Raw genomic sequence first — 10693 nt, 5'->3', positions numbered from 1 at the left:
GTAGCCTGTGTTATGGAAGAGCTGCTGGACAGTGTGCTTTCTAGGTGGGTTTTCACATCAGCTGATGCCCCAGGCAGACAGGAAAGCTATTACTCAGAGCTTCTTAGTGTGGAGTTGGGGGATGGCCCTGCTGTCCTCACCATACTTTTTAAAAATATGTTACTTCCCTCTTTTTCCTAGGTGACATTTTAGGTTATTGGGTCACAGATTGCTGGCACACCCATCCCTGTTCTCAAACATCTTTTAAACTTGGGTGAAGTGATAAGTAGGGGAAGAAGATGATTTACTGAAAGGTAAGAATACGTAAATTTGCATTAAAGCTACCTTCTGTCAATCTTTCTCAAATGATTTTTGTCGGATTCAAAATCAACGACCTAGTGAATGTTGTACTCTTGTGTAAATCATTGATCTTTACGTCACATTTGTTGAGTGGTCAACGAGATTTGTTTAGTAGATTATTCCTGAAAGGAAAAGCTCAGGCTTTTGATAATTCCTTGTCTGATGTTACCCAGGCAGTCACAGTAGAAGACACAGCTGATATAAAAGTCCCTCACCTGCCTGAACTGCAAAGCTTCTGGGATTACCGATTCCTGAAATGCAGGTGACTCTTGATGATAATCTGGGGGATGGTTTATATGATCAGATTCTTCCAGTCCTGTAAATGGGTTCCGTGGCCCCAGCCCCGGGAGAACTGGTCATAAGGGCCATATCATGAGGGATGGGATGGGAAGGCAAGGTGTAAGAGCTGGAATCACTGAGATTCAACACTCGCTAAACACAGACTCCAGAGCCTAGTTGTTCTGTTCTGGATTTGAGAGTTTGTTCAGACATGATTCTTGCCTTTAAGGAGTCACTGCCTGGGTGGAAGTAACCTTTACATAAATCTGAGGAGGATGGAAATTAAGTAGATGGGCTGTTATGGTTCTCAGTGTGCCTAGGCTCGCTCTTCCAGGCACTCATTGGACTAACGAGAGTCATGTTATTCACTCATTCACTGATTTATTACCCTTGAACTGATCATTTGTCCCACAGTAAGTGAAACAAGGGATCAGGAACCTGAATTTTGTCCCCTCTCCTATCACTGATTGTATCTGTCAGTCGGGCGCCCTGCGTATGCATTGTGAAATGGTGGTATTTCTTGCCCAATGGGGCTGCACTGTCAGTTCTGAGAATCAGGGGAGACACGTGGGTAGGAAAGCACCCTGACACACATGGCCCCCCCACCCCGTGAGACAGCATTGTCGATGCTCAGGTGACCCGATGTAGACCGCGCTGCTAAACCTGAGCATGGTTAGTGATCTTGGTGGCTATGAAAATACAGACTACCGGTCCCTACCTCTGGAGGCTCTGAGGGTGTGTACCCCAGAATTCTGCATTTTTAAAAGGACTTTAATTCTGGTGAAGATTATCTGAGTGTCCCACTGAGAAACACTGGTGTTCGAGGCACCAATATTGAGGATTCTCAGGGAGCGATGTCTTTTCAGGATGGTCCTAGGGCCCTCACTTGAGACTTTTGCCTTGGGTTTAATTGTATGTGTTCAGAAGTGATGTCTCTCACTTCCAGTGCTTGTAAGCGTGCTCTGTGCAGGGATTTATTCTCAGTAGATGGCAAAAACTATGATTCTTCAGGTCACTGAGCTAGAGTGTGAGCGATCTTTTATTTTGGTATTCTTTATAGCAATGCAGAGTCTCCCGAGAAGAGATTCAGACTTAACAGCTTTGTGTCAGACTTTGGAAGACCGCTGGTGCCCAAGGTGTTCTCTGGCAGGGCAATGACGAATCTAGGTCCCTCTTTCCCTGCTACATCAATGAAGTGGACCACTTGGACAAGGCCAAAGCTGGTATCTCAACCATTGCCCTTGACAGTGATATTCGGCTCCAGGAAGCCTTCAGATGCAGCAGGTGGCCAGAGGAGGAGCTGAACAGGCTCATGAAATGTGACATCCCCAACTTCATCAATACAGACCAGAACTCTTCCGTTGGGGAAGATGATCTCCTGATTTTGGAACCACCGTTTGTTCTAGAAAATAAGCCATTTGCTCAGACCTCACACAAAGACTTGAATTGAGAAACTTGCTTTGTCAAGTGTCTTTCTGAAGATGTGAAGTCTGTCTTTGTATGGCAGGAATTGCCCTTTCACAAAATTGTATGTGTTTGTGTCTGAGAGAGGGAAATGGAGACAGACAGAAAGACAGAGACAGAAGAGAGCCCCCTCAGAAGAGAGCTAGTTAAGGTGAGTTTTTGTGCCTTTAAAAAAAAATTTGGGGTTTTGGGGGGAACAAAGTATTTACACTGTTTCATTCTCCTACTGGGAAACCTGGCCCCATCCTCAGTGTCAGTGGCCTTGAATGGGGTTGGCACGGTGCGTTTCATCTGGCGCTGTCACTACCACGCTCTGCCTTTAGCATGTTGCTTTGCCTGTCAGGGCTGCCACCCTTTTAACCTTAAGGCTAGGAGTCTGGGGTAGATGATCTATCTCAGCTCTGCTGTTTTGAAAATTCCTGATGGCAGCATAAACCAGGCCCTACCTCCTGTCTCTTGCTGGGGCACCCCTCAGGTCTGTGCCTTCTACTCAACCCTTTACTGAGCCCAGTTCTATCAGGAGCCCAAGTGCCTACCGGGATGGAAGGAGACTTTTCTCTCGTGGTCACGGTGGCCGACATTTCCATTGGTTGTGCTGAAACAGCTCTTCTGAGATCCCCTGGCCACCCTTGCTCAAACCTGAGGACAACACTGTCGTTTCTTTCCTAGGAGGAGGATCAATGCATGGTGCACTTTATGACAATCCTGTCCCCAGGAATGCACGGAAGTTTTTCAGCTGAGTGAGGGGAGGTGCCTCTGTGTCCCTGTGTCCCTGTATATCTGTCTGCTCACACTACCCTGCCACCGGCTACTGAGCAAGAAAAGTGCTATTCACCATGTTGTGTGTTTTGCAGATGTGTAGGTGATGGTCGTCTGGCTCGTGTGTGTGGGCTTGGAGCTGGGATGTTGAAGGGCTTATAAATACCTCATCAACATGTATTCAAGGTGGCCTGGTGCCACACGGACTTGATTCATGAAGGCAGCAAGCCTGAACACTGGTTTCGAAACAACTTGGTTTTGATCAGTCACACTGCATGCATGACTCGCTGCTAATCTCTGGGTGGTTTTTTCATTTTAGATTTATTCACCCAGTGTCTTGCTTAAGCTGAAAAATACTTTTATTTCACCAGAATATTCTCTGATTCTTTGTTTTCACACATCCAGTTTTTTAATTCCTTTAAAAATTGTTCTGTGTTTATAATGCCTCCTGATTTCTATCATTTCTAGTTTCCCTGTGGCCTGAGCCATGCACCAGATTTTATGTAGGAACTGTTCCACCAAAAGGAATCCCCTTGCTATAATATCTTTTGAGGAAAATATTATTCTTTAAGACCCTAACACTAATTCGTAGAACAAAGCATGGAACATTTCTTGTAGTTAATACATGTTCATGCAAAAAGAAACTTGATATTTTCATTGAAGAATGTTGATTTTAATAACTTTTACTAATGTGAATATTATTATTCATAATTTAAGTAACCAAATAAAACCACAGTTATTTATTATTAAGATTAAAAACTATTTACATGGTCTCTCAATTAGAAGACTGAAGTGTATTTAAAAATGGAAAAATACCCATGATGACACCATCTTTTTTATTAACTAAATATCAAGAGCTGTGCAGGGTTATGATTTGACCACCTGCAAGCTGTCAAGTTAGCATGAGGTAGTTTGTGGATGCTGCCAGAAGACAGGAGACTCCCCCAGGATCAGAGACTAAGGACTTCCTGCCAGCACAGCAGACAGCCAGTGGTTCATGTTCATGTTGGTTCCTAAGTTCCTTTCCTATTGCTGTTGTAACAAAGGACCACAGACTCAGTGGTTTAAAGCAATACACATTCATCTTCTCACTGTTCTAGGGTGCAGAAGTGCAAAGTCAATGTCAGTGGACTAAAACCAACGTGTGGCCAAGGCTATGTTCCACACCGAGGCTCTTGGGAGGGATTCATCTTCCTACCTTTCCCAGCTTGCATAGGTGCTCATACTCCTTGGCCCAGGGCCCTGTGTCACTGTGACTTCTGCTGCCACTTCACATCTCTGTCTCTGACCAATCTGCCTCTCTCCTCTAAGGACCTCCGTGATGACGTTTGCTTTCCCACAGTGATCTGCCATCCCAAGGTCCTTGACAGTCACACCTGCAGAGTCCCTTTTGCCATGCACAGTGACATATTCCCAGGTTCTAGGGATCAGACCGTGGACATATTGGGGGCCATTATTCTGCAAAGTTCTTCCCTTTGGCTCCACTGGTTCTTGTCCATCCCACATGCAAAATGCATCCACCTCATCCCAACACCCTCCAGAGTCTCATTTACTACACCATCAACTCAAAGTCCAACATGTAGTCTATGTATTATCAGCTCAAAAGCCTAAATATTTTCATCCTCATCGCCTAAGTCAGGCATGAGTGAGACACTGGGTGTGATCTTCTCTGCTCAAAATCCTGCAATGGCTTCTCATTTCACACAGTGAAGAAGCGAGAGTCCTTATGGTGACCTTACAGGTTTCCTCCCCCTCCCCAAGCTGAGCTCATCTCCGGTTTTCTCCCTGGCTCACTCTGCTCCAGCAACACTGGCCTCCCTGCTGGCCCTTGGGGACATCAGACTTGCACCCACAGGCCTGTTGCCCTGGCCGGTCTCTGTCAAACTCATATGCTGAAGTCCTAACCGCCAGGACTACAGAACATGACCCCATTTGGTAATAGGGTTGTTGCAGAGGTCATTGGTTAAGAAGAGGTCATTAGGGTGGGCCTTAATCCAGTATGACTTGTGTCCTGATAAAAAGGGGCAATGTGGACACAGAGATACGTGTACATGGGAGATGACGTGATGAAATGTGGAGAGAAGACTGTCGTCTCCAAGCCAAGGAGAGAGGCCTGGACCAGCCTCTCCCTCCCAGCCCTCAGGAGGAACCAGCCCTGCTGACACCCTGCCTGCAGACTCCCCACCCCCAGGGCTGTGAGACAGTGAGCCTCTGTAGTTCCCGTCACCCAGTGTGCGGTGCTGTGTTAGAGGAAGCTCAGCAACTAGCACCCCCTTCTCAAGGTCCTCAGTGAGGCCTGCTCTGGCCATCTCATTTTAAACTGGAAACTGCCTTCCCCTTGTCTCTGCCCCAGAAACCCCCTCTCCCTGATCATATTATTTCTATCACCTTCTAGAATACCATATATTTCACATGACTGTCACGACTGTAGTTTATGTTCTGCTCTTCCTCAGTCCTACAGGGACAAGTATCCTTATTTGTTCACTGACGGACCTCAGGTGTCTTGACCAGTACCCGTGGCACAGCAGTCAATACAAATTGGCCGGATGGAAGGAGGGATCGTTCCTTACATTCACAGGTGAGTGAACGAAGATTCCGGGGGATTGAGTGTTTTGCTCAGGCACAGAGCTGGTAAGTGTCAGGCCAAGGTGGGTTTCAGGTACCTATGAACCTGTGGGAGTCTTGAGTGATTCCCTTTCCATTGATTAGTATTTCTCAGGTGTCTCTTTTTCTGGCTCTAACTTTTGACTTCTTTCTGGTATTCTTCTAAGCTTTCAACCAGTTGTAAGTTTTAATTCTGCTTTGTCTCAGGTAAACAAATGAAATCTGTAAATCTTTTAACTCATTATTTCATCTAAATACATTGTGATTAGTGATGATGTATTTCTGGCATCTTGTTTTGTGATTTCTATTTGCTTTGCGCTGCTTTTCTTCTGCCGGTTATATCCCTTGCAGTCATGGTTAAGAGCATGGCGTGTAGAGGCAGCCTATCTGAGCTTGGTTCCCTCCCTTGCTAACCATGTAACCAGGATATGTAATCCCTTTGAGACTCACTTTCTTCATATACAAAAAGTGGTACTATCCACCTCAAAGACTGTAAGCATTAAGTGATAAAATGGATGGAGAACTTAGAATAGTGACCGGCGTATTTTGCATTCTTCATTTTGACTTCTTTATTTTTATTCTCTTTTTAAACAATTACTTTAGAGATTACTGTTGAATTTTAATGAACACCCTAGATATTGAAGATTAAAATGTTACTTAACCCATACATTGAATTTTATATACCAAATGATATCTGTATTTTGTTTCCATAAGTTCTGTTTAGCTCTATAAAAAAATTGATCTGCTTTCTTTTACATGATGTCCTGATTGTTCATTATGTTACATAAGATTCATTTTATCTTTTAATGATTCAGTCATACTTATTTTATGCTCTCTCTTAGATTGTTTCATAATTTTAGGCTCTGGAATATTAATCATCCTGTGTTTTACGGTGAGCTCTTTCTTCCCTGTGGCATTTATTTTCTTCTGTTTATAGTTGTGTGTCTGTGTGTGTGTAGAGTTGTGGGAGTTTCTCTATAGTGAGTACAATTTTTTTCCTATGATTGTCCCTTACATCCTGGTTTATAAAGTTTCCCTAGAGAACAATTTTGTGTTGCTTATCCTAAGGCTCCAGGTGATATGTTCAACCTTGAATTATATTTTTCAGTTTGGGAATTCCGGAATCTTAAGTGGAGTATCAATATGGATTCCACATTCATATAAAGCAGGGGCGTGGAGATTAGATTTTTTTAAGGGAGATTTTGTTTTTCCCTAGAGAACAGGCTGTTTCACCCCTTTCCTGCGTGCACAGGTGGAGAACTTTGAGTCTTCCTTTCAGTGAAGAGTCAAGTCGTCCAATACGTCTTATGCAGAGGTTTCTATAAAGGAAGACTTCTACATCTGGTATGGACCCTTTTTCTTAATGGACATTGTATCCCTATTTATGTGCAGATGAAAACCCCTTCCCTCCAGGGTGCTGTGGCATCAGCTCACAAGATTACCATTTTTGCGTTAAGTGTCCTCTTTTTATTGTCACCTGGGAACTTCTCTCTCCATAGTTATCTCTGTGTTACTTTTGTTGTTGTATTTTATACGGCATTACTGAAAGTTTTACTTAAAAGGGATCCTAATTAGCTCTGTTTACCTGTTTCCAGAGCTGAAAGCTTCAGTTCTAGAGTATCTGTTTGATTTTTCTTAAAAATACATTCCAATATATTTCTCTGGTGAAAGTCTTGACCCTGTTATCTGTTCTCCCATCATTTCCTTATTTTCTTGATTATATTAAAAGTGTTTTATAGCCTTTATTGGTAACTCTGATGCTTACATCACCTGGGGGTTTGCATCCTTTGTCTAATATTTCTTATTCTCATTTTATCCATCATATAGTCTTGACATGTTGCATGTCTAGAAATTCTTTATTACATGGCAGACACTGCAAATGAAAAATCCATATCTTATCTTCTGTAAGAGGTTTTCTACCTTCCCGTTAGGCAGACAGGGTGAGAGACTGATCATCTCACTCCAATAAGGCCCTGAGTTGCGTCGACAAAAGTGCCTTTTTTCTTAAGACAGCTTTGAGGTATACTTGGCAAAATAATTTTCACAGATTTAAAGTGTACAACTTAATGCGTTTTGACATAAGAATATCCCCAAGGAACCATGACCACATTCAAGACAGTGAACATACCCATCACCCACAAAACTCTTCTCCTGCATTTTGTTGTCCCTCCCTCCCTCCCCGTCTATTCCCCTGGAAACCATTGATCTGCTTTCTATCACAACATACTGGTTTGCATTCTCAAGATCGTTGTATGAATGGATTCATGCAGTATCTACTCTATGTTGTCTAACTTCTTTCATTCAGTGTAATTATTTTGAGAGTCATATGTGTTGCTGTATTAATAGCTTATTTTTCTCATAGCAGAGTATTGCTTAATGCTGAGTTTTTCCTGAATAGTTTATTGCGAACAGTGTTTGGTTAGACCATCCTTTGTTTCTCCATTTACTTCTTGATGGATGCGTGGGTTATTTCCAACTTGAGCTATTATAAATAATATTGCAGTGAATATTTGGTTACAAGTCTTTTTATGGACATACACTTTTATTTTCTAAAGCATCAGATGAGAAATATCTGGGTTAAATGGTAGATAGGTGTTTACCTTTTTTAAGGAAACTGTTAAACAGTTTTCCAAAGTGGTTGTGCTATTGTAAATTCCTCGTGGTATGTATCAGTTCTGGTTGCTCTACTTCCTTGCCAGCACTTTGTAAGGTCGATCTTTCTAATCGTATACATTCTAGTATATATGTGAACTAGTATCTCACTGTGATTTTTAAAAGCATTTCTATAATGACTAATGGCATCTTTAATCAGCATCTTTTCATATGCTTATTATCCATCTGGGTATCTTTATTGAAGTGTGTTTTCTGGCCTCATTCATTCATTCAGGTGTTTGCATTATTATTGTGTTTTGAAATGTTTTTATTCTGGATCAGACACAAAGAGAGACCTTTACCAGACATATGATCTGCAAATAGCTTCTGTCTATAGCTTGTCTTTTCATTTGCTTAGCAGTGTTTAGAAGAGCTTTGAAGAGTCTTCATTTCTGTAAAGTTCACTCTATCAGTTACTTTTTAAAATAGATGATACTTTTGGTGTCATAGCAAAGAAATATTTGCCAAACCCAAGGCCATAAAGCTTAAGCCTATGCTTTTTCTACTAGCTGTTTTATAGTTTTAGATTTCTTATTAAAATCTATGATCCACTTTGAGTTAATTTTTGTATATTTTGTGAGGTGTGGATCAAAGTTCATTTTTTTTTTTTTGCATATCACTGTCTAACAATTCCCTCACTAATTGTTGAAAAGATCCTTTTCTCCACTGCATCCTTTTTGAGAATCAATTGTCTATATAAGTGTTTGTTTAGTTCTGAACTTTCTATTCTGTTCCATTATTCTATTTTCCTGTTTTACACCAACAGCATACATTCTGATTACTGTAGCTTTATAAAATAAAGTCTGAAAATTAGATAGTGTAAGTCTTCCAACTTTGTTTTTCTTGTTCAAAGTTGTTTTGGATATTTGGGATCCTTTGCATTTTTATATGAATTTTACAATCAGTTTCTAAATTCCTTACATCCTGTTCTACCAAAATTCCACCCATGTCTTTGGCCATCTCCAAAGCCGCATTTTCAGAAGTCTCTCTAGATCCCAGGTGAAAGGAATTTGTCTTTCTTCTGGCTCCATTCACATTTCATATTATTTGATTACATTTATTCATATTTGGCTGTATGTACTTGTCTGATCTTTCCAGCCATATGGTAAATCTCTCAAAATTAGGAATCTTGACTTGGTTCCCTATATCTGCTGAGAAAACTAGTTCTATGCTTTGCAGCAGTGAGCCCTGCAGTAAGAGGTATCTGCAGCACACATCTAGCTCATTGCTTGCATATTGTCAAGAAATCCTGCAGATTTAGAATTGTTTATTGATTGTTGTCTCCAAGACGTCTCAGTCTTTTTTATTTCTATTGTTACTGTTGCAGTTTCAAAGAGCAATGGCTAATTATTTTCCAAATATCAAAACATACTGTAATTGAGTTGTGATGTAAATTATGTGCTGCTGTGTCTTAAAAACCTCCTTAGTGTTCACAGGCTCCTTCACTCATGGAAATTTTGGGAGAATGACATATCCTTAGAGATAGCACTGCTGACTTTGGCGACCTGAGAAGCAGTACCTGAACTCACTCCTGCTGTTTTTCTAGTGTCCCATCTAGCCCTCCTCCAGCCCTCCATGGGGGGACATGCAGTTCTGCCCTTGAAAAGCCTGTTGCTTCTCAAGAAGACTTCCCTATGAAACATAATCATGTCCTTCTTTTGGGGACATTCAGTCCAGAGATTTGGCGGCAGGGGAAAATGTTTAGTCTGCTTTTGGTAGAGCCTAAACTCTTCCATAATTATTAGAAGCAAATCCAATGAGGAAACTGTGTTGGCATCTAACAAATCAGCATAAATGTCTGATGAGGCAGATCAGCTTCCCCATCCCACTCAGGCGTCATGTTGATGTGACACTCAACTTGGCTAAAATTTTCTCCTCTGTGCAACGTAAGTTTCAAGACATTATGAATGGCTTTTTGTTTTTCTTCCTTGGTCTTTCCACATTCACTGTGTCTGGTGAGATTATATGAATCCTGCTTATTTTCAGCCCAGCAATTACCCTTTTTAAAGGATCACGTGTTTAAAAGGCTAGTGGACAATTTGTTAGAAGATAGAATTCCTTAGATTTTGGTCCTGGAGTTGAATCTTGGTTAGGGGTGAATGAAAATTCCCATTAAAATTTTAAATTCAGTGTTACAAAGTTTTAAAAATAGTTAAATATTAGTCAATTTCATTAAACACTTTAGCAGTTATTTACTTTTAAGCCGGTTTCTGGGGCAATTTTTTAAATGATTCCCTCTCTTTATTGATTCCCTCTTTATCAGAATCCTTGAGAGGCCCTTGTCATCACTGTCAGTATCATCATCATCATCATCATGGAACTGATTCCTCTGGACGATTCTAGGAAAATAAAGAGATCGGTGGAGTTATGTGTAGGTCAGTGTGTGCATATACAATAAGAACAGTTATCAGACATTAGATGCAAGAAATCCACTTTATTTAGAGAAGAATGTGGTCATGAAATCCTGATGTGGTGAATGAAGGTAGCAGTGGGAACAGAATAGTCAGTGAAAAGGAGGAGGAAGTGAGCGAAGCGGGGAGCATAGATCCTTGGTTAGCAGATCATCAAATTGGTGAGAATGAGGGGAGTGTGTTGG

General features: G+C 41.4%; 2 long non-coding RNA genes across 2 annotated transcripts; both read left to right on the top strand.

Annotated features, from left to right (window-relative positions):
• Positions 1-179: 179 nt before the first annotated feature.
• LOC140695537 (uncharacterized) lies at positions 180-3363 on the top strand. Its single transcript, XR_012071187.1, has 4 exons — positions 180-293; positions 513-601; positions 1679-2233; positions 2752-3363. It is a non-coding gene; the product is annotated as an uncharacterized lncRNA (long non-coding RNA).
• Positions 3364-6569: 3206 nt separating this feature from the next.
• Positions 6570-10465, top strand: LOC140695536 (uncharacterized). The gene is made up of 2 exons (XR_012071186.1): positions 6570-6789; positions 10361-10465. It is a non-coding gene; the product is annotated as an uncharacterized lncRNA (long non-coding RNA).
• Positions 10466-10693: the final 228 nt, after the last annotated feature.

This window comes from Vicugna pacos, unplaced genomic scaffold (genome assembly GCF_048564905.1).
Source record: "Vicugna pacos unplaced genomic scaffold, VicPac4 scaffold_309, whole genome shotgun sequence".
In the NCBI taxonomy this organism is placed as follows: Eukaryota; Metazoa; Chordata; class Mammalia; order Artiodactyla; family Camelidae; genus Vicugna; species Vicugna pacos.
Note: the sequence above shows the minus strand (reverse complement) of the source record. Positions and strands in the feature narration are given on the sequence as shown.